Source organism: Triticum aestivum, chromosome 7A (genome assembly GCF_018294505.1).
Source record: "Triticum aestivum cultivar Chinese Spring chromosome 7A, IWGSC CS RefSeq v2.1, whole genome shotgun sequence".
Lineage (NCBI taxonomy): Eukaryota > Viridiplantae > Streptophyta > Magnoliopsida > Poales > Poaceae > Triticum > Triticum aestivum.
Genome location: NC_057812.1, coordinates 322,736,325 through 322,760,795, shown reverse-complemented (window position 1 = coordinate 322,760,795; position 24,471 = coordinate 322,736,325). Strand labels below are relative to the sequence as shown.

General features: G+C 48.8%; 1 long non-coding RNA gene across 1 annotated transcript; it reads left to right on the top strand.

Annotated features, from left to right (window-relative positions):
• The first annotated feature begins 20,753 nt into the window (after positions 1-20,753).
• Positions 20,754-22,901, top strand: LOC123150757 (uncharacterized). The gene is made up of 3 exons (XR_006475334.1): positions 20,754-20,968; positions 21,725-21,787; positions 22,700-22,901. It is a non-coding gene; the product is annotated as an uncharacterized lncRNA (long non-coding RNA).
• Positions 22,902-24,471: the final 1,570 nt, after the last annotated feature.

The window sequence follows — 24,471 nt, the reverse complement described above, 5'->3', positions numbered from 1 at the left end:
ATGCATATGTCCAGGTGAACCTCCTTGGAGTCCCCATGCACCATGTTGGGGGCCAAATCATACCATGCGTGTTCCATGTCCACATCGGCGGGAAGGTCGGCATAGTCCTAGTCAGCTTGATGTAGCCAGTGTTGCTGCCCACGTACCCCTGAGGGGTAGTAAAAGTGAGCACACACCCGTACATCGGCCTTGTGTCAATGTCAACGTCAGTGGCATCGCCCCTGACGCACACTACAGAGATGGGGTGGTGGCCAACGCGGGCCTTGCCGGTGCCCACGATCAAGAGGAAGATGTTGCCGCCCTCCTCCGAGACTTGCATGCGGCGGTGATCCTCCAGCGACTCCGGCACAGTGAATGGGTAGCACGTCTCGTACTTCATGTTCTCTGCCACGGCCAGTAGTGATCTCCGCATGCATGCATGAGGTGATGCACGATGTCCGCCGGTGAGCCCCAAAACAGCATCGGGCACTCATAGCAGTAGACGAAGGGCTCCTTGGAGGCATTGACCAGGCCGTCCATGAAACGGGATTGGCTATAGGGGACGTTGCGCCAGTTGAATATATGAGCAAGTTACTGTGAGATTTAGTCCGAATAAGCACAAAATAAATCACGATGGCTATAACAGAGATTAAACTAATCATGTGGACTAGCATAGTAGATGACCAGATAGAATCTAGGACACAAACTAGAAACATGAATTCTACCACGATTTCGAACAGGAAGGACAGAGACACATACGGTGCAACGGGAGCAGCACCGTTGGCATTGAGGTTGTCGCCCATGTTGTTGAGGAAGAGGTTGCCGAGGTAGGGGAAGAAGTTATCGTCGGTCAAGTCGTCGCTGCCAGCAGTCGCGAGAGTGCGCTCCCCAAATTTCAACAGCGCCCGCCGAATGGAGCGCAGGAGGGAGTGGCTGTAGGGGACGTTGCGGCCGCTGAATGGAGTGCGGGAGTAGCACACGAAGCAGTAGATGGTGCTCCTCCCTAGTCTCTATCTCTACTCTTATCTCTATCTCTATTACTCTTCTTTGTTTTTTATAACAAATCGAATAGTACTGCGCCATCCGTTGCGCGCCCGGCTGAACACGCCTCCTCGCCTCCATCAAACGCCTCTGTTAAACTTGCATGCAAACCGAGAAACCTACTCCGGCCCGCGGGAGGAAATTTGTCAGTTGCCGTTGGAGAATAATAGTGTCACGACCGGTTTTCTGGGTAATAAATTTCCAGAAAAGACTGTCGTTCTCATCAGCCCCAGGATTACTGTTAGCTGATGAGGCTCCAACTTGATACAGAAATTCCAAGCAAAATACAGAATATGTAGTACAAGACCATTCTGGCCTGTGAGTACAACAAATGGTTTCTAGTGGTTGATGGCGGAAGCGGGTTGTGAAACATCAGTGTCTATGGGACTCCATTCCCCACGAGAACAGCTGACCAGGCTAAATTCCTATCTTCGCGAGGCTGCTATCTCCATTGCGTGGGTTCCGGGGCTGGCATCGCGTCGCTCCTCTCCGTGCAGGAAAATCTGGCCAAGACAATAGCCAGGGACAAGCCAGTGAGTACTTTGAATGTACTCGCAAACATTATGAACACAGGTATAATATAACAGTGATGTGCTAAAAAATATTTTATGCTCATGACGTCGGCCACAAAAGATAAGTAACTCTTGGATGTGTGCAAGCAAGCTATTTATAAAATTGCAATAACCTGATAGTATAAAAGAAATATATGAAATAAATATCAAGTAATGCCACAGTCGGGCGTCTGAGCGACGCCACATAAAGGGCTTTAAAAGAAATGCCACAGTCGGGCGTCTGAGCGACGCCACATAAAGGGCTTTAAAAGAAATGCCACAGTCGGGCGTCTGAGCGACGCCACATAAAGGGCTTTAAAAGAAATGCCACAGTCGGGCGTCTGAGTGACGCCATATAAAGGGCTTTAAAAGAAATGCCACAGTCGGGCGTCTGAGCGACGCCACATAAAGGGCTTTAAAAGAAATGCCCCAGTCGGGCGTCTGAGCGACGCCACATAAAGGGCTTTAAAAGAAATGCCACAATCGGGCGTCTGAGCGACGCCACATAAAGGGCTTTAAAAGAAATGCCACAGTCGGGCGTCTGAGCGACGCCTCATAAAGGGCTTTAAAAGAAATGCCACAGTCGGGCGTCTGAGCGACGCCTCATAAAGGGCTTTAAAAGAAACAATCAAAGTGAATATCCCGGAGGTAGAACCATCCCAGAGATACACGATAATAACAATAATATCATGGGTTAGTCAAATAATAATAATCATAGTTATCACCAGTCACAAGTAGTAATTCCATTTCTGGATTAATAGTTTCACCTCCGAAGACCGACACTAAGACCGATACTTGACCCATCCCAGACTGTAATCCTTAACCATGGACACGGCTATTCGAATAGGTTTATTCTCTGCAGAGGGTGTACTCTTTACCCACGAGTAACGGATTTCTTTAGTCCATCGGGACTAATTCCATCTACGGTCTTTTTGTTGAAAACACACCTAACTTGCACACACCAGCTTATCACACATGTGTCTGGAATCACCCACGACACCTGTTAAGCAAACTCTAATTGGGGAGGCTACAACCTCATGTAGCATGGGATCAAATTTATATCGCGCACTCTAAGGGGTGGCCTCCCCTCTCGGTCCCAACCGGAAACACCCATGCTCCCGGACCAGGTGGCCTGCCTACCAGTTACAACCAGTATCTTCCACCATGGCCTCTCTGTATGGTGTGTGCTAGAAAGAGGTTGACAACTTACTGAACCGTACTCTACTTGCTGTAGAGACGAGTGGTAGTACGAAACAAGTATGGGGGTTACTGGAACAAGACTCGATCTACGGTCGACTCGGGAGGTTCAAGTATTCCCTGCATGATTAGTATAACAAATATATTTCATCAAACAGAGTCACCACTCATATCACCTTACCATGCCATACCAGACAGAACCGTCCCGACGGAGACCGGCGACAAACTCATACCTACCCAAGGCAGAGGTTTTCCCGGGTTCCTGCCGGTATGCATGTAAAGCTCATGAGGGTGATTATCATCACAAGTGTGTCCATTACCAACAGCATGGAAATCAGTAACATGCACCCATGCATATGATCATATCACATGAAATAACAAGTCCTTCGAAATGCGGTGGAGTTATAAATGCATCAATGATCACACCAAAAATATTATGCCGGAATTCAGAATGCTTGCCTTCAATGTGTGGAAAGGCAGGGTGCTCTCCAAACTTTTGAAAGTTTTCTTCTCTTTCCCCAAAATCCTATTTGAAAATATATTTGAATTAACACATATTTCAAAAACAGAACCAAAAAGTTGTTTGAATTTTTTTTAAATAAATCTTCAAATAAACTAGATCAAATTTGAAGAAGGTAGGAAAAATAATCAACTCATTTGGACTTATATTTAAAAAGTTATAGCTAGTCAAAGTTCTGGTCAATATATGTTTTTAAATTAAAACAGAAAAGAAAACGTTTTGAAGAGATTACGCTTTCGCGCAGAGAAGACGTATTACGGGTATGACGCCTCCACTTACTCCAGCGTGGATGGCGCGGGGTCGCTGACAGTGGGTCCAGGGGCCCATTGGTCAGGTATGACCAGTCACCGTGCGTCGTTTCCCTCCTCTGCCCGAGCGGAGCGGGGCTCCGGCGATCGTCGCCGGCGTTTGGCTGTTCCTCGCGGGCCCCCGAGGGTGGGGATGGATCCGCACGGCTGGGGCGTTTCTCCCGGTGGTCGAGGGGTTGCTGGGGAAGGAGTAAATCGCCAGCGGCGAGCTCCGCGGCGAAGGGAAGCTTCGGTGACAAAGTGAGTTTGTGGTGGCGATGGCTCCCGATCAAAATCAAGCAGGGGAACAAGTTCACGGGAGGATGAGATGGTTCCTGGTGAAGAGAACGGAGAGGGGGAAGCTCTGGTTGCGCCGAATGGAGCCGGGAGGCGGCGGTGGCCGAACTGACCGGAGAGGTTGAAGAAGACCTGCTCCCTTCCAATTGGTGACGATGGGGGCGCTAGTGAGACGGCATGAGGCTACCTGAGGGCTTGGAGACGCTCGGGGCTTCCCTTTTATAGAGTGGCAAGGCGGTTCCGCGGCGGCCGTGGATAAGCTCTCCGGCGAACCGACGTTCTGTAGCTAGGGCGACGTGGCGGCGACGAGGGCTAGCAGACATGCTTGCGGGTGAGCTCGCACTGCTCCAAGGGCGAGGTGGCGAGCAGGGAGGCTTGGGCGGCGCTGAACGGCGCAGGGCTGTTGGGCGGCGGCGGCGGCTAGCGCTTGGCCTGCCGGGCGCGGCGGGGGCTGCTTGGCGTGTAGCGGAGAGAAAGGGAGTGCGCGGCAAGGTTCTGCAGAGCGGGCCAAAGCCGTGGGGGCCAGCGTGTCGGCTCGGGCGCGCGGCTGCACTACGCGCGCTCTGGGCACGTCCAGTGCACGCACTGGGTGTGCTCGACAAAATGCCAGAGCATGCTACAGAGCTTGGTTGAGACTGGCAATTAACAGACCTAGGTTAGGAGGAACGGGGAGCCTAGTGGACATGCTGATTTGATCAGAGGTGCAAGGTCACAATGCAAAGACAAAAACATGTCAAAACTGGCCATGCATACCAGGTGTTTGACAAAATGCCAAGGGCACTTAGGCATTTCTTGGAGTGGCTAAAATCTCCAGATCAGTGTCTTTGTGGATGAAAGAGAGAGTGGTGATGTTAGTTGGACAAAAGAAGAAACTTGTTAGTGCAAGTTTTACAAAACTTCAATTCTGGACAGGAAATAAATGACATTATTCCATGAACCAAAAATGATCTAAATGGTGCATGCTTCTGGACTTAAGGGTTTAACATGGGGGACTACAAGTAGGAGAAATAGTTAAGGGTATAGGAGCAACTAAAATGGTGGTTGCTGTACAAATCCTCAAGTTGGTCCAGAATGGAAATGAGGTTGATTCACTCAAATTTTCAAAGAACATAATTAGTTTTTTGCACAAAGAGGGATAACAGGCTCCTACTGACCTCCCTTAATTTTGGTAGAAGTTTTAAATGAATACTCAAATAGGTTGTAGTGCAAAATGCACTCTGGACCAGAGAAGAAAAATTGAGAGTAGGGCTCAAAATATTTAGTGAATGAAATATATTTTTGCATAAAAGTGATTTAAAAACATCACATGACATCTCCAAATTTTTGTGGAAATTTTAAGTGAATCTATCAAATGGTTGTAGTTCAAATATGGCCATTTAACCTTGAAAAACTATTTTCAAGAAAGTAAAGATCAAGCAATTAAGTTAGTTAATTAGTTATACTGATAAAAGGAAAGTTTTTCTTGAGAGGTTAAACAAGTCCAATAACATATTTGAAAAGTTTTCTCTTTGGGAAAAACTCATCATAACAGGGAAGGAAATGATTTTAAAAAAAAATCAAAATGGAGCTCAGAAATCCAAAGTTTTAATTCCTGGAAAAAAAAATTAATTTAATAAAACAAGGCCAAAATTTTGGGGTGTCACAATACTATCCCCCTTAAGAAAAATCTCGTCCTCGAGATTTTCTAAAAGTGGTGTTAAGAAAATATTTACGCAATAAAGATGTAGCTATAGTGAGAGGGCAATAAGTGGTGAAAAACCACCGTGTGAAAACTGGTGCTGCGCGGAAAAGTCTACGGTCCGAGACAAAAACGGGCGATTTCTACGCTGGATATAAATTTAGGATAACTCCTAAATTTAGATATACGCTGATCGCACCCGAGAGCATAGTGCTCTCTCTGGCTGACAGGTGGACCTGGGGTCCACTGTCAGTCTCCTCTTCTTCTCCCTCTGGACCTTTCTTCCTCCTCTCTCCCGCGCGCTTTCTCCACCGGCGACGCCTAGTGTGTAGGGCATCTAGGCCGTACCGTGGTAGTGCGCGGCGTGCTAGCTGCTGGTGCAGCGTGCACTAACCTCACGGGCCAGTGCGCTATCGGCACTGCTCGTGGATTCGACTCCGAACACCGGCGATCGGCGACGAGCGGCGTTGGTGGACTTCGCCCACCGTACACCGAGCTCGAGCTATAAAAACGGCCGGGGTGCCTCTCTCTTCCTCCTTACACCTGGCCTCACTTCTCCTCCTCCTTATTTCTCCGTTACTGCTTATAGAAGCTCGGTCGAGGCTCTAATGGCGGAGGCGATGCCGGACTGGTTTGTGATCCTGATATGCAGAGGGCTGGCGACACTGCTGGGGCTCTCTGTGCTCCTGTGCGCGATGATCTTCGACGAGTATCGCGATGCTGCGGCTCGGGTGTTGGCTCTCCGCGGTGGTGGTGATCATGAGGAGTAGATGAAGTATGCCGGGTGCTAACTGTTGTTAGGGGGTGATTAGCTGGATGTAACACCGTTGCAAAGTTTTGCAAACAGTGTATGTGTCCGTATGATTATGGTTGTGAGTCTGCTCGTGGTGCTGAGTGAAATTAAATAATCCACGTCGTGAGAAAATGTAGATGTAGCAACTTAGGGAAAAGAAAATCTCACTCCAGGGTTTCGCGAGGGGAAAACAGTTACTTTAAAGGAGCGTAAACCACAACAAAACTACACACATGAGCAGAAGCCAAATAATTAACTTGCCGTACAAACTCAGGGTATCACGCATAAGTCACATACATAAATAAATGCTGCAAGGAACAAATACAATAGTGACGTCTAAAATGAAAACGGTAACTGGACGGGCTCCTGATAAAATGTCTCTGGTAAAGGAATACACTCCTCTTCTATTGGAGGAAGTGGATTGACCAGTCGATGTATGCGTCTCTCCGGGTCGGGTCTCAGTGGTCTGCCGAAGGCAATCTGAGGATTTAAATCTGCGAGGCTCTGGAGATAATCCATCACTCGCTGGTTTAAATGCTCTTGAGCAATGATGTACTGAATAAGGTTGGACAGAACTGGGTCTCTCTCAATCCGCCCACCGGGAAAAGACGTTATTTCTCCGGGTGCTGCACGACTTGGAAAGTAATAATATCCTCGTTCGCGGGCATAGGGTACTGCGGATCGAAGTCGAGCAATCGCTTCTTTCGCAGCAGCTTCTATGGCCAAGTGTGGGGTTGGCATAGATTTCCCCACGAAGGAAACTTCTATTGGATCTTGGTTGGGGTCTACAGGAGGAATGTGTACTGCTGCCCAATATTCCGAGGTGGATGGGGTGATCCTTGATTTGAACAGCTCGTACTGGGGTGGCTGGGTAGAACCCATGGTACTGCGGGTAAAATCCCACAATAATTTGACAAAGCTACCTGGGGTTGCATCTGGGGTTCTCAGATGAATGCTGGGGTTCGGCATGACAGGAAGAAGCGTGAGTGTTGTGCGCAAAGTGAGGGTTGCTGGGTAAGGTCACAAGGTGGCCTTTATATAGCAATGGAGCCAGATCGTTTTACCGTGATGAAAGGTAATAAATTTGCCAGCTTGGCTCCAAAGGTCAGGTCAGTGTCAGAGATACACATATCTCATAAAGAGATGTGTTACTGTGGTTGTTGTCGGGCTGGTCTTGGTAGTTGTCGAGCCAGATTGAAGACTTCGTCCCGTGTCCGGGAGGGCCTTTCCTTGGCACGGAAGGCAAGCTTGGCGATGCGGATATTCAAGATCTCCTACCATTGTAACCGACTTTATGTAACCCTAACCCTATCCGGTGTCTATATAAACCGGAGGGTTGTAGTCCGTAGGGAATCAACTCCATATACAACAATCATACCATAGGCTAGCTTCTAGGGTTTAGCCTTCTTGATCTCGTGGTAGATCTACTCTTGTACTAACCATATCATCAATATTAATCAAGCAGGACGTAGGGTTTTACCTCCATCAAGAGGGCCCGAACCTGGGTAAAACATCGTGTTTCTTGCCTCCTGTTACCATCCGGCCTAGACGCACAGTTCGGGACCCACTACCCGAGATCCGCCGGTTTTGACACCGACATTGGTGCTTTCATTGAGAGTTCCTCTGTGTCGTCGCCTTTAGGCCCGATGGCTCCTTTGATCATCAACAACGATGCAGTCCAGGGTGAGACTTTGCTCCCCGGACAGATCTTCGTCTTCGGCGGCTTCGCTCTGCGGGCCAATTCGCTCGGCCACCTGGAGCAGATCGAAAACTACGCCCCTGGCTATTAGGTCAGGTTTGGCAGCCTAAACTACACGGCTGACATCCACGGGGACTTGATCTTCGACGGATCGAGCCACAGCCAAGCGCACCGCACTATCTTGATGGGCATGATATAGCTCTGCCGCCGAACAGCGCCTTGGAGGCCTCATACGCATCGGTTTCAACCATTGATTCGGAGCCTACTGCGTCGATCGAGGATCAGCAGTTGGACGCTGCCTCAGGGGCTGCGATCTCAGAGGCGATCGAGCCAAATGCTAGCCCCGCACTCTGCACTACCCTTGACTCCGAGGAGCCGGACTACTTCCCGGACTCCGAACCTCCCGCGCCCCTGCCAATCGAATCCGATTGGGCGCCGATAATGGAGTTCACCGCCGCAGACATCTTTCAGCATTCGCCTTTTGGCGACATCCTGAATTCTCTTAAGTGTCTCTCTTTATCAGGAGAGCCCTGGCCGGACTACGGTCAGCGAGGGTGGAATACGGACGATGAGGAAATTCAAAGCCCACCCACCACCCACTTTGTAGCCACTGTTGACGATCTAACCGACATGCTTGACTTCAGCTCCGAAGACATCGACGGCATGGACAACGATGTAGGAGACGAACAGGAACCAGCACCTATAGGGCGCTGGAAGGCCACCTCATCATATGACATATATATGGTGGATACTCCAAAAGATGGAGGGTGTGATGGAACAGTGGGGGATGACGCCCCCAAGAAACAGCCAAAGCGCCGGCGTCAGCGGCGCCGCTCTAAATCCCGCCAAAGCAAAAATGGTGATTCCGGCACAGGAGATAATACTACCCCAGATAGCGCCGAAGAACACCCACCTCAGCAAGATTCGGCACAGGAAGATGGAGAAGCCAGCCCTCATGAGAGAGCGGCAGACCGAGAGGTCGAGGATGATAACTATACGCCTCCCTCCGAAGACGAGGCAAGCCTCGATGATGACGAATTCGTCATACCATCAGACCCCGCCGAACAAGAGCGTTTTAAACGCAGGCTTTTAGCCACAGGAAGCAGCCTCAAGAAAAAGCAGCAACAACTTGGAGCTGCCCAAGATTTGCTAGCTGACAGATGGACTGAAGTCCTTGTGGCCGAAGAGTATGAACTTGAACGCCCCTCCAAGAGTTACCCGAAGCGCAGGCCGCTAACCCGATCAGAGGAGGAAGCACCTACATCACCAGTGCATGACATGGCAGACCGGCCACCTCGCGGCCGCGACAGAGAGGCCTCTAGGCCCTCCACCCAAGCCATGCCCCGACGCCGCTCAACTAAGGCACGGGAAATTGCGCCCGACCTGTGAGACATACTGGAGGATAAGGCAAGACAAACAAGATTGATCTACGGATTGCGCAGGCGCCCTACGGCATGTGACAATGATCTTCACTCCAGATACAACAAATCGGGCCAGGCCGAACACAACAGACATAGCTCCTCCGAGCTGCGTCGTGATATAGCCCAGTACAGAGGCGCCGCACACCCGCTATGCTTCACGAATGAAGTAATGGATCATAAAATCCCAGAGGGTTTCAAACCCGTAAACATCGAATCATACGATGGCACAACAGACCCGGCAGTATGGATCGAGGATTATCTCCTTCACATCCACATGGCACGCGGCGATGATCTACACGCCATCAAATACCTCTCGCTCAAACTTAAAGGACCGGCCCGACATTGGCTTAACAGCTTGCCAGCAGACTCAATCGGTTCTTGGGAGGACCTGGAAGCTGCATTCCTCGACAACTTCCAGGGCACTTACGTGCGACCGCCGAATGCCGACGACTTAAGCCACATAATTCAGCAGCCAGGGGAATCGGCTAGACAATTCTGGACACGGTTCCTAACAAAGAAAAACCAGATAGTCGACTGTCCAGACGCAGAGGCCCTAGCAGCCTTCAAGCATAACATCCGCGACGAGTGGCTTGCCCGACACCTAGGATTGGAAAAGCCAAAACCATGGCAGCCCTCACGACACTCATGACCCGCTTTTGCGCAGGAGAAGACGGCTGGCTAGCTCGGAGTAACAACTTATCAAAGAACCCTGGTAATTCGGATACCAAGGACAAAAGTGGCAGGACACGTCAGAATAAGCAAAAACGCCGGGTTAACAGCGACAGCAATGAAGACACGCCAATCAATGCCGGATTCAAAGGCTATAAATCCGGTCAGCAGAAAAAGCCATTCAAAAAGAATACTCAGGGCCCGTCCAGTTTGGACCGAATACTCGATCGCTTGTGCCAGATACATGGCACCCCCGAAAGGCCAGCCAATCACACTAACAGGGATTGTTGGGTGTTCAAGAAGGCAGGCAAGTTAAGGGCCGAAAACAGAGACAAGGGGCTGCACAGCGACGATGAGGAGCCCAAGCCGCCGAACAACAATGTACAGAAGGGCTTTCCCCCACAAGTGCGGACGGTGAACATGATATACGCAACCCACATTCCCAAGCGGGAGCGGAAGCGTGCGCTACGGGACGTATACGCGATGGAGCCAGTCGCCCCAAAGTTCAACCCATGGTCCTCCTGCCCGATCACTTTTGATCGAAGGGACCATCCCACTAGCATCCGTCATGGCGGCTTCGCCGCATTGGTTCTCGACCCAATCATCGACGGATTTCATCTCACAAGATTCCTCATGGATGGCAGCAGTAGCCTGAACCTGCTTTATCAGGATACAATGCGAAAAATGGGCATAGATCCCTCAAAGATTAAGCCCACAAGAACAACCTTTAAAGGCGTTATACCAGGTGTAGAAGCCAACTGTACTGGCTCAGTAACACTTGACGTGGTCTTCGGATCCCCAGACAATTTCCGAAGCGAAGAGTTAATCTTCGATATAGTCCCGTTTCGCAGTGGCTAACACGCCCTGCTCGGACGAACCACATTCGCAAAGTTCAATGCGGTGCCGCACTACGCATATCTCAAGCTCAAGATGCCAGGCCCTCGAGGAGTAATTATGGTCAACGGAAACACCGAACGCTCCCTCCGTACGGAGGAGCACACGGCGGCTCTCGCAGCGGAGGTACAAAGTAGCCTTCTCAGGCAATTCTCCAGTCCGGCCATTAAAAAGCCAGACACTGCCAAGCGCGCCCGGAGTAACCCACAGTAGGACCACCTAGCACACTCTGAGCAAGCATAGCAATGCGGCCCCAACCCCAGCTTTCGCGACATAGCGAAACCAATACCTCGCGTACATAACTACGCCCTTGAAATACCATGGGCACAGGGGAAGGGGCACAATCACGGCATGCCCAAAACACGGCTTAAAACGTACTAGGGGCTGCCGGATTCTTTTTTTAATTTTTTCTTACTTTCAGGACTCCATACTTCGGACGACCTGTTCGGCAATTCGACTGCCACAGAAACGATGCAAGATCCAGGGAGGCAGACAAGCAATGCCGCATTATGGAACTCCCAGGTGGTATCTATTACGAGCGGTATACCTGTTTTAAATACAATTCCGCGTCCTGCCCCTGGTCAGGACATACTGAATAGTCCAATATCTTTTGCTTACCGCACTATTTGTATCGTTCGACTTTGATAAATAGCCTCTCTATAAACAATGCATAGCTTTTGTCTATTTTCTACATTACTCTCTTTTATATATGTTCATCAATGACATGTTGCACCCGTACACCGTGGTACGGCAAGTACGCCAGGGGCTTCAGTACCCCTCATAATGGTGTGAGAAGTCCGTACACTTTCTCAAGTGTGGCACCCCGAACTTATAGCACTATATGCATTGGCTCCGAATCATGATTTGGGTCAATAGTTGGGTTGGCCTGGCTCCTATGTTTTGGTGCCTTACGTTCTAAGGTAGCACTAGGAGAACCACTGCGATTGTGCCCCGTTTGAGCTGGGTTAAGCACCTCAGTGGAGAAAGCTAAAACTGACTGTCATGATGAGGCGAAAGATCGGTCGCTGTTCGAGAGGTTTTTCGAGTCCCTAAAGACTTATGCCGCTTCGAGCGAGGAGCCGGATTTGTCCAGCCAAGGCGTGGATAGCGCCCCGAACTCGGTCTTCTGAACTAGGGGCTTCGCCGAAATTTAAAATTATAAAGTTCTATGGCTAAGTGAGAGTGTTCAAGCATTATAGTACGATTGCCTGGTTCGTTGTGCTGAGCGCCTCCCTCGAAGGACCCAACTATGGGAAAAAGAGCGCTCAGGTTTATCCCGAACACCCCAACACTAGTGGCATGGGGGCAGAAACCGACGACTGGCCATCTCTCAATTTTTTGATAAACGGTCGCACAGAAAATAATATTTTAAATTCAACAAGCATTGCTTAAGCGCCCGTGAACAAGTTTTCAGCGCACAGGATAAAAACGAGGAAGTTTATTCAAAAATTACATCCTTGGTACATTCATCCGCCACAAGGCGGGCACCCGCAAGAACATCCTTGTAATAGTTCTCGGGTTTGCGATGCTCCTTCCCCGGTGGCAGCCCGTCCTTCACAAGCTTCTCACCGTCCAGCTTACCCCAGTGCACCTTTGCACGGGCAAGGGCCCGACGGGCACTTTCGATGCAGACGGAGAGCTTGATGACCTCGAGCCTTGGACAGGCCTCCACCAGCCGCCGCACCAGCCCGAAGTAGCTCCCAGGCAGGGCCACTCCAGGCCACAGCCGAACTATCAAGCCCTTCATGGCCTGTTCGGCCGCCTTGTGGAGCTCGACTAGCTGTTTCAGCTGGTCGCTCAAGGGCACAGGGCGTCCGGCCTCAGAATACTGACACCAGAACACCTTCTCCGTCGAGCTGCCCTCTTCAGCTCGGTAGAATGCGGCGGCGTCGGATACGCTGCGAGGAAGATCTGCGAATGCCCTTGGAGAACTCCGGATTCAGGTAAGTAACAAGTAGTTTACTTTTATATTTCTTCTTCGCATAAAGAATGCCTTACCCGCTGCTATCTTCTTCATCTCCTCCAACTCTTGGAGGGCCTTTTGGGCTTCGGCCTTGGCAGACTTGGCAGTCTCAAGGGCCGCCGCGAGCTCGGACGCTTGGGTCTTTGACTCAAGCTCCAAACTCTCATGTTTTTTCATGAGAGCCTGAAGCTCTTGCTGCACCTCGCCGACCTAAGCCCCAAGTTTCTCTCCCTCAGTGTGCTCCGCGGCTGTTTTCTTTTCGGCCTCGGACAGCGCCTGCTTGAGGGTCGCCACCTCAGTCATGGCCCCTATAATAAGCAGTGCAATCCTGTTATTTTTTGCAATCACGCCTCTCTATAGGCACTTTTTCTGTAAGGTATTTCCTACCTTCTTTTTCCTTGAGCTGCCGCTTGGCAAGGCCGAGCTCTTGCTCGGTCCGCTTGAGGTCCTGTTTCAGGACACCCACCTCCACAGTCAGTGCGGCGGTGGATAGCAGCGAAGCCTGCACACGCATATTGACTCTTTATTGTTAGACTCCTGCGAAATTTACTAGATCTGAACGCCAAACAGAGCATCAGGGGCTACTGTCTATGCGGTACTATCTATATATCTTTTTACTTACCTCGAAGCCTGTTAGAAGGCTAGCACAAGCTTCAGTCAGTCCGCTCCTGGCGGACTGAACCTTCTGGATCACCGTACTCATAATAGTATGATGCTCCTCGTCGATGGAGGCGCCGTCAAGCACCTCAAGCAGATTGTCCGGCACCTCCAGTTGGACGGAGGCTGCCGGCTCAGAAGGCTTGCTCCGCTTGGAAGGAGTTCGCCTACCGCGGTCCGGAACTGTTGAAGATTCCGGCGCGGTGTCCGGCACAAAGCCGGACTTGGAGCCTTGGGGGTCTTGTCCCCTTTACTCCTGGGGTCCGGGAGGTCGCCTTGCGGCTCCTCCAGGACAACCTCCTCCTGCCCCGGAGCTCGTTGCGACGCCACTTCGGCATCGTCCGCAGTGCGGGGGGAGACAGCGGGCGGAACTGAGTTCACGTCCGATGAATCCAGGGAGCCGCTTGACGACTCGTTGAGTTCGGCCCGGTGCGGGCTGCATAATTATGTTCGACATTAGGGAAAGCTGTGCGACAAAGGAACGTCATGAGTTACTCTGATATCTGAATACTTACGATTTCGCTGGACGCTTGGCCCTATCAGGCCACTCCTCTTCGTCCTCTTCGGCATCGGGGGAGTAGTTCGGCGGAGGGGTCTTCCTCTTCCTGGCCCTTCGTCCTCCCCCGTTGGAGCGGCCTTCCTTTTCTTTCCTCCCCGTGCTGGAGGGGGAGAGTTTTCTTCTTCCTCCTCCTCGTTCTCACGGGAGGAGAGCGTCTCGGACTCGTCGGATGACGAGTCCGACACCACCACATTACGGGCACTATTTCGAGTCCCAGTGGCCTTCTTCTTCTTGGCCTTCTTCTCCGGCACCACATAAGGGGCTGGAACCAGCAGCTTCACTAGTAGAGCTGGGGCTGGGTCTTCGGGCGGCGGAGCCGGACAGTTAATCGGTCCGGATATCGCCCGCCATGCCTGTCAAAGGTAAGGGAGTTTAGATCCCGCATAGAGTCAAACTATGAAGAAAGCTTAACATCCTGTAAAAGGTGAAGATAGCTTACCTCGCTAGCGTGACGCTGCGAGCTGTATCCGCGGTCCTCAGAAGCGGATACGGGAGCCTCAGCACCCTTGAATAGCACCTTCCAAGCATCTTCGCACGTCGTGTCGAAGAGCCTGCTAAGGGTTTGGTGCTGCGCCGGGTCGAACTCCCACAGATTAAAATCCCGTTGTTGGCACGGGAGGATCCGGCGGACGAGCATAACCTGGATTACATTAACAAGCCGGATTGGCTTGTTCACCAGGGACAGGATGCATGTTTGCAATCCGGACACCTCTTTTTCGTCACCCCATGACAGGCCCGTCTCTTTCCAGGACATAAGCCGCGTGGGGGGTCCGGATTGGAACTCGGGGGCTACGATCCAGTTTGGATCGCGTGGCTCGGTGATGTAAAACCACCCGGATTGCCACCCCTTCAGGGTCTCCACAAAAGAACCCTCAAACCATGGGACGTTGGCCATCTTGCCCGCCATGGCGCCTCCACACTCCGCCTATCTGCCATGCACCACCTTGGGCTTGACGTTGAAGGTCTTGAGCCAGAGGCCGAAATGAGGGTGGACGCGGAGGAAAGCCTCGCACACGACGATAAACGCCGAGATGTTGAGGATGAAGTTCGGGGCCAGATCGTCGAAATCCAGGCCGTAATAGAACATGAGCCTCCGGACAAATGGGTGGAGTGGAAAACCCAGTCCGCGGAAGAAGTGGAGGAGAAATACTACCCTCTCATGGGACCTTGGGGTGGGGAGAAGCTGCCCCTTTTCAGGAAGCTGGTGCGCGATGTCCTTGGACAGGTATCTGGCCTTCCTTAGCTTCTTGACTTGGCCCTCCGTAGCGGAGGAGACCATCCACTTGCCTCCCGCTCCAGACATTGCTGGAGAAGGTTGAGGTGGGAAGTGCGGGCTTGGGCGCTAGAGCTCGAGTGCGTAGGAGATGGATAGGCAAAGAGAGGAAGAAGGCGTAGGTAAAAAGGTGGATCCTTATCCCCTTATATGGGCGGATGTGGTTGTGCGTCCCCACCAGCCTAGTAAAACTCGCTTGCCTCCCAAGCGCCGTGATAAATGGCGCGGTCGGGTTACCCACGTCTGTATTGATGAGAATCCCGTAAAGGGGGTACATGATCTCTGCTTTGACAAGACGTGGCAAGGAAACCGCCTCGCAAAACATGCTGAGGTGGAAAATTAAAAACGGTTCGAGTGAAGGACTTGGCCGTAGTGTGATGACGCATTGCGGAATACGTCAGCAGATTTGATTCGTGTTTATATCATTCTCTCTATGGCAATATGTGGAAGCTTATTTTGCAGAGCTGGACATTACTCTTGGTGTTTACAATCTTCTATGAAGGACTTGGAGGAGGAACCCACCTTGCAATGCCGAAGACAATTTGCGCGCCGGACTCGTCGTCATTGAAGCCTGGTTCAGGGGCTACTGAGGGAGTCCTGGATTAGGGGGTGTTCGGGTAGCCGGACTATACCTTCAGCCGGACTCCTGTACTATGAAGATACAAGATTTAAGACTTCCTCCCGTGTCCGGATGGGACTTTCCTTGGCGTGGAAGGCAAGCTTGGCGATGCGGATATTCAAGATCTCCTACCATTGTAACCGACTTTATGTAACCCTAACCCTATTCGGTGTCTATATAAACTGGAGGGTTGTAGTCCGTAGGGAATCATACCATAGGCTAGCTTCTAGGGTTTAGCCTCCTTGATCTCGTGGTAGATCTACTCTTGTACTACCCATATCATCAATATTAATCAAGCAGGACGTAGGGTTTTACCTCCATTAAGAGGGCCCGAACCTGGGTAAAACATTGTGTTTCCTGCCTCCTGTTACCATCCGGCCTAGACGCACAGTTCGGGACCCACTACCCGAGATCCGCCGGTTTTGACACCGACACCCATACTCAAATCTAAGTTTGGATAGACAATAGATCCAACAACTGATCACGAAGATCAATTGATGAAGGTACCATCTTTCGTCAACATACACACACACACACAAGATATCCCTTTGGAGTGAACTAACTGGATTAAGCTTTTATCTCCCAACTCTCCAAGTTGTTGTTTATCTTAACCAATTAGTTCAGAGGTATCCAACACAGATTCTTGGAGAAAAGGGTCGTTTACAAGAAAACCAACTTGATCACCGACTCAACATAATGGTCAGGGAACAACCTGGTAATACTTTCGGGAAGATATCCGGAAAATCACGAACCACCGATATGTTATTAAGCTCGGGAACAATCTTGCTTCTCAGGGCAGGACGATATGATCAAAAGAGCAAGGGATTGCCACAATCCTAACTCATTGATCAAAGAGTGCACCAGAAATAAGGACTGGGTAGCATGATCATTCTTAGGATGATGATTCAATAACCAACATGCTAAGAGTGAGAGTATTGTCCATTAACTACCAAGCAGTGAGGTTGCTAGCAGTATTGATCTCACACATCATAGTTTACTTGTGGGCATTCCAGTTACAACAACACAGGACCGAGGAATAAATAATGATGGCGATAAGTATTACTGTGTCAAGAATTCATAAGAGGTGGTGCAATTCTCATGACAATCCTGACATAAAGGGGTAATACTCCAATGTAGAACAGAACAAAAGTTGGATTGGCATTTTGATCTATGGAATACAACTGCATTGACCCAATCCCAGAGATGGACGAGGTACTGGAGTTTGTTTCTCCTAGTCATTCTGGAATAGAATGGCTTGACTAACAACAAGAGAAATAGGCATCGATGAACGATGCACGCATACTCTTGACTATCAAATGATAGACGGAGGTCAGAATACAACTAAAGAGAACAACTCAAAGGAATATATAATTTTCTGAGTTCTGGACGCATAGATTAGTATGTCGAACAAGTTCAACATATTTCTTCCGGATAACCCATAAAGAAGAGGAAGGACTGGCAGGTTCATAGTATAGAATTGAGAACTCATCAAGAGCACTCTAGTTGTGATCTTTTGATTCAAAAGAACTTCTGCCGAGGATGGTTCATGGTATTGGAAGAATGATATACCACGGACCTCGAGGACAATTGCAGAGGTGACTAATATCCTAAAGGAACTAGAAAACACTATCAAAATGAAGTAAGTAGGGTGAATCTCGGGTTCAAGAACCCAGGAATAGAATGCCTACTAACTAAATGGCATCAAGGGATGCTTTCGAGAGTGACGGCCAAAATCATCACACTGGGAACACAAAACATGGCTAGATTACTAGGTGATAATCTAAGACACCGAGGGTCATAATAATAGCTCCAACATATATGTTGAGGCAACAAATTACCTCAACTCTCCAATTAGTGTGGTTAAACTGGCCCAAAGAAACATCGGGAACGGGAAGAAAGATTTGCAAGTGCATCAGATTATTTAGAAACCTGGGATGACTCAGATAGCATAACGGCTGTAAATACTCAAAAGATTTGAGACATCCTGCAAATTGGTGGCATAAGCACTTAACATCACAATATCAAGGTTCCGAAAATCAACTATCAACATTCAAAAGTACTAGATCTGAACTGATACTTGAATGCATCAATCTTATAAGTCTAAGGATTAGTAACATGTGATCCTGATAGGAAGAAGAGAAGCATAGTTCTTAATCCCCGTAGAAAGGAAGAGGTTGACTCAGATCAGAAGGGCATAAGGTATAAGGAGTAAAAAGAGCCTTGCGTTCCCTTCCATAATCAATTCCCTTACATAACTAAAGCATTTCGAGACATGACTTCGACCAGTTTGGCTTGGTAATGTTACATGCAGTCAGGCTCTGATACCAAAGCTGTCAGGACCCCGACCCTAGGTCACACCGACCTACCATGTAACACATCACATCACTTTGCGGCCTCATGCACGGTATTCCCACGGGTGCCACCTTACCTGGCCCGGGACCGTTTGCGCCATTGGGCTCACATATATGATAGTATCGCTAGCATCCATATGATAGAGAACCCGGGCCTACATGACTAGTCGTAAACCCCAAGTGGCACTAACTTACAGGGACAACAATACATGACCCAACAATGAACGTGTCGGTCATCAACGTATGAACCCAAGTCGTAGCAAGCTACAAGGACTTAAAGGAACAACGCGTGACATTTCCCCGAAGGGACAGACACAGGAACGAAGAACGACACATGCCGGCCAGCCTAAGTGTTTCGGAGCAGTAGCAAGCTACCGTGGCTCAGTGGAAGCACTAGGAGACATTTCCTGGTAAGAGAGGCTACCAAGAATAAACAACTAGGTTGTCGGATCCCACACATACCAAGCATTTCAATAACATACACACAATATGCTCGATATGTGCAAATACAACATGGCATGACAACAAAACTCTATGACTCAAAGTATTTATTCATAAGACTCCAAAGAGTCAGATATTACAAAGATGGGTCACATGACCCAACATACAGAGCATACAGGCAATGGAAGGATAACATGTCTGAGTACAGCCAACTACAAATGGAAAAGGCTGAGAAGCCTGACTATCTACAGGACCCTCCCAAGGTACAAGATCGTAGCTGAGGTAACAAGCTAAACATAGAAGTCCACATGGATCTACTAATGATACTGAAGTGTCTTTGATCAAAAATAAATTGAGAGAACGTGAGTACAAATTTACCCGACAAGACTTACATTAGAACTAGCTACATATGCATCAGTATCAACAAAGGGATGGTGGGGTTTAACTGAAGCAAGCCAGCTTTGACTCAGTGGCTATCCTGAACTATGTCTACAAGTAACTCCTTTGAGGTGGCGCACATGAGTCCACATATTCACCAAATCAATACACCACTATGGATCTGCTCCCGTCTCCCTACGAGAATGCCATCCATAGCACTCAGGCTTACCTTGCGCATTTTAGAGTATCCACTTTCACTTGTCTATGAACTATATAGGCAACCCTGAAGTCCTTTACCGCGGAAGCGGCTATTCGAACAGATCATTTATAACCCTGAAGGGGTGTAATTCTTCACACACGCTCTTGCCGTTTACCACCATCTACACGTCATGTATCTTGGCAACCTTCAAGCGGAAGCCTGCCGAGGCAGTCGTCCACGACCTGACTAACCACACAAGTCTCTAGTCCAGGTTTATCGCCTATTTGGGTTCCATCCGCAAGGAGATCCGGATGGGGTGTCCTCAACAGCTCCAAACGATGTGTATAGGGTTCCTGGGTCACCATCTGCCTACCGCATAACAGCCCACCCCTCGGGTCAGTGCGGCGCACGGCCTCCAACATACTACAAACACCAGAAACTAGTTGCAACTCCTAGACAGAAATAAAGGCGATTAATAAGTCGAGAGGGGCACTTAAGCATTCCAATGCATGGTAGTAGCTGGTCATGGATCACAAACACGGAACTCAGTTCCTGAGGATGGTTTCAATGAGACAACCCACCGTGTACTCCTACATGGCCTCTCACTGCTACCTTTACCAAATCATGTTCACACACTTAGCTCTCAATAGTAGGACATGTTCACCACATTCCAATTCATCCCCGATGAATCAGACCTGACTCAACTCTAAGCAGTAGCAGGCATGACAACAAGCATGAATCAGTAGGCACGTCAGGGCTCAAACAACTCCTACTCATGCTAGTGGGTTTCATCTATTTACTATGGCAATGACATGTCCAACAGAGGAAAGGGGTTCAACTACCGCAGAAGGTAATAGTTGAAGCGTTATTGACCTAATGCAGTAAACGAGAGAAGAAGCGAGAGAGTGGGATTGTATTGGAATGAACAAGGGGGGTTGTGCTTGCCTGGCACTTCTGAAGATGATATAGCTCTTCATCGGTGTCATCGAACTCATCGTCGGAACATACGTCTACTAAGGCTTTGTTCGTTTAATCCCCGCCCCCGCCGGGATCGGCGGGGTTTTGGCCTAATCCACGTGCTTTTGACCCCGGTCGGGGTAGGATCCCGACCTACCTTATATGCGTCTTCGGTTAAACCCGGCCGGGTTGATATCCCATCCAAATCCACCCCAAACCACAGGGATTCCACTGGGTTTTCACCCACGTCTCCCCACCCGTGGAACAAAACCAGTCGTCTCAGTCTTCTCGGCTCGAAAGAAAAAGGAGGAGTGGGCGAGAGCAGCGGCGGCGCCGACGCCGACAGGGAAGAACTAGGCGACGGCGAGGGGCCGGAGCGGGCGATCTCTCTCCTCCACTGAAGACCGGCTGCTGCGCCATCCTTCTACCTCGCCCCACTCTCCCCAAGTCAGCAGCCGATCTGCGACCCTCTTCTTCCATCCCCGGCGCGAGCTCGGCGGCCGCACCAACCTACTCCGGTGGCCCTCCCCAACGTTTCTATGCCGGTAAGATCTTCTCCCCCACCCTTGTTTCCTTCCTCTCCCCCCTTTTGATTTCTAGGGTTTCCCGTCCCCTTTTCCACCGGTGACAAGGGCCGTCTTGCCGGCGAGGCTCCACCTCTCCTCTCTGCTTACTACAGCTTCCCAGTACCCTCCTCTGTACTTGCTCTACCTGTGATTTGGTGCAAATGGTGTACCTAGTTGAATCTAACCAAATCTGCTACATAGTCGAATCTTTTTGTCAATGTCATTAGCAGTGCACATATATGCTACTAGTAATCTAGTATTTATTTGTCCCTGAGATTCAGTACTATATTTGCAGCTACCTGTAGAGAATCAACAAGATGCAATTGTAGCTATATAGTTTTGTCAATGATATCCTTGGGAGGTGAGAAAAGTTGAGTTTTATGTAACTGAGGTGAACATCAACTACATGAATTTTTTCTGATAGTGGGGGTGAAGAGAAATTTAGGTAAAATGCTCTGAGATCAAGGCATCTTGAAGCCATGCAACTACGACAGTGCATTTTACTAATTTAGATGCAGAAAGTTTTACTTGTCAGAACATATAGAATATATTGAGATGTGTAGACATAAAATGTTTTTGTAATAAGAGAAAAAAATATATTGCCTCCATTAGAACGATAACTGTTTCATACCACTTTATGTTGCTTGACCTGACTTGTATGTGCTACATTAGAACGATAACTGTTTCATACTACTTTCGATGTCTAAATCTGCATTTTGCCTCCATTTTCTGTAGGCCAGCTTCACCGCCTCACAGCCGCAGCAAGACCCCGCTTGGGGCAGCATCGTGAAGACTAAGGTATATTAATCTTGATGTACATACTTGGTTTTCTTTGTACCCTACTGGGACTCGCATCTTCATCTAGCTCACATGAACCTCCCTTGTTCATCTAGTAACCTGAAGCTGATGGCTCAAGTAGCCCACATGAACCTCCCTTGTTCTCTTATTTCCTTGCAAGATCATCTAGAATATGCAAGAATCCCCCTTGTAGCTATTTTCATGCATACTGGTCTTGAACACCCAGAATATGTGTAGTGTGTGCATCCATTGGTATCCGCCAGATTTCATAACTTTTTATCTGAAATTTGATTTCCCTAGAATGCACCATGATAAATGCTTATGAGATGAGAATCCATTCATGTACATCATCTTATCTTGTCCTTTTTTATGTACTTATCTTGTCCTTTCTTTGTCCTGTTTTCCCCTGATTATGACTGTAATGGAAGCTCTTATTTATACAGTGCATATTGGAACTGAATTGATCTATCTCCGCATTTCATTTAATTTTGCTTTGCCCTCCTTTTGCAAGTGTTATTTTGTACCAAAGAAAGAAATCTTTTTTTTGCGGGGAAAGAAAGAAAGAAATCTTTGTTCATAAACTTGTGATTTTGGTACTGTTCTCTGAAAGTAGACCATAGTTTTTTGTGGTCATACGAATTTAGTGTATTCTTACACGATGTATAACGCTGTATCATTGATATATATGCCTGGTTGTTCATTTCTAATATTATTATTCTGTGCTGCTATTTGCAGCTTTCCATTGGAAGATCATTTGTTTAGTGGATATGGATGCGATGTTGCTGCCCATTTGATCCGTGAAATTTTGAAATCAATGCACGATTATTTTATGATCTTTCTTTGCTAGCTGGTCATCAATGCTTTGATATCAGTCCTTTGATGTGGACTGACCGCCCTTTTTTGCCAATGCAGTGCATCAATCACTACGGAAGCGACATCGGCGAGATTAGAGTCGTCTGTTCTATACAGCAATAATTTGATCATGGTCGGAAATATAATAATATTGTACATCGGTGATTGTTGATTAGGGTCGTTTTTTGACTTCTAAATATTCAGAATTCATGTTATAGTTTGATATTTTTTCTTCTAAAATATCAACTTGCAGCAAGCTTCTCATATAATGTTTTGTTCTGACGCAACAAAAATACTGTTATGCGGATTTGGTGCTTGGATGTATGAAATTTATAGCAAGTTTGTTGTGTGTGTGATGTTCTTTTGATTTGGTGCAAAGAACAACGATAGGAGGTTTAGTTGATTTGGTGCTGAAGTGTACAAAGGCCATTGATGGGAGGTTGCCGGGGACTAACCGAACACGTATTGTTGTACAGGGATTAGCAGGGTTTGTTGGTTAGGGGATTGGGTGACGTGGTGGGGATCACCAAATCCCTGTGTGGGTCTAATCCCCTAGAGGTTTGGTTCGAGTGGAACCGAACAAAGCCTAAGGGGGAATAACCACCCGCAAACAAGAGGGAACACAATCAATGCAATGCAACAATATGATGCATGAATGTGACATGGCAATATGCTGTGATTGGAGCTAATGCAGCTAGCAATGATTTAAATGGAGTTGGTATGAACACTAAATTCAAATTCAAACTCCATATGTGAAAGTTCATATGCCATTTATATGATTTGTCCTAAACAGCAGACATAAGTTGTGCTAACATGCATGAAAATGGTACAAATGGAAAGATTGGATTTTTCTGATCATTGTTCATATATAAATTATTTCATTTGGAGTTACGGTTTATTTTCTATGATTTTTAGAAGCTAAGGATATTTTCTGAAAATAAATAAATCGTTTAGATTTATTTAAAATCCAAAAAAGTGATTACTGCATCAGCATTAAGTCATACTGACGTCACCTAGTCAACAGACCGTTCCAGGTCAAACCTGACCTGTGGGTCCAGCACGTCAGTGTGACTGGGCAGGATTAGAGGATGACCAGTGGGGCAAGGTCAACACTGACGTGGCAGGGTCAAACTGACATGTGGGGCCGGCTAGGTTAATCTAAACTAAGCAGGAAATAAATCCCGAGTTAATTAGGGCGTGGGGCCCATATATCAGTGAGAGAGGGGCTTAATTAGCTGGGTTATCTGTGGCTAATGACAGCACCACGTCAGCACGTCGGAGACCAGCCGGCGGCGACCACAGGACACGGCAGGGGCACGTCGGACATGCGCTAGAGGCATCAGCTTGGCGCACTGAGGGCACTAGGGCATAGCCCTTGCTTGCCCGCATCAAGCAGTAGTGGATTTGATCGTGGGGGTCATTGGAATCGGCGCCGACGATGATGTTTGCCGAGACAGCAGGTCGGGATTGCGTGGGCGCGGTGCTGCAGCACGAAAGGGAGGTAGATGGGGTGTGTTTTATGTTCGTACCAACGCCGGGAGCCTGTACAGGGGCTCGGACACGAGGTTTGTCCTCTGCAACGACGACGATGACATGGACGCCGGCGATGAGCTTGTGGCCATGGTTGGGAGCGAGGCTAGCGAGCGGGAACGGGAGAGGGAGAAGAGGGGTTCGACGCGGGAGCTCACAGGGATTCCGGTGGAGCAAACGTCATGGAAGGGGAAGCTCTGGACGACGCGAATCAAACAACGGCGGTCATCGGGGCAGAGGATGAATATGGAGATGTTGTGCTCGACTGTGGCCTTCTCCGGTCGCCTGCTTCATCGTGAATA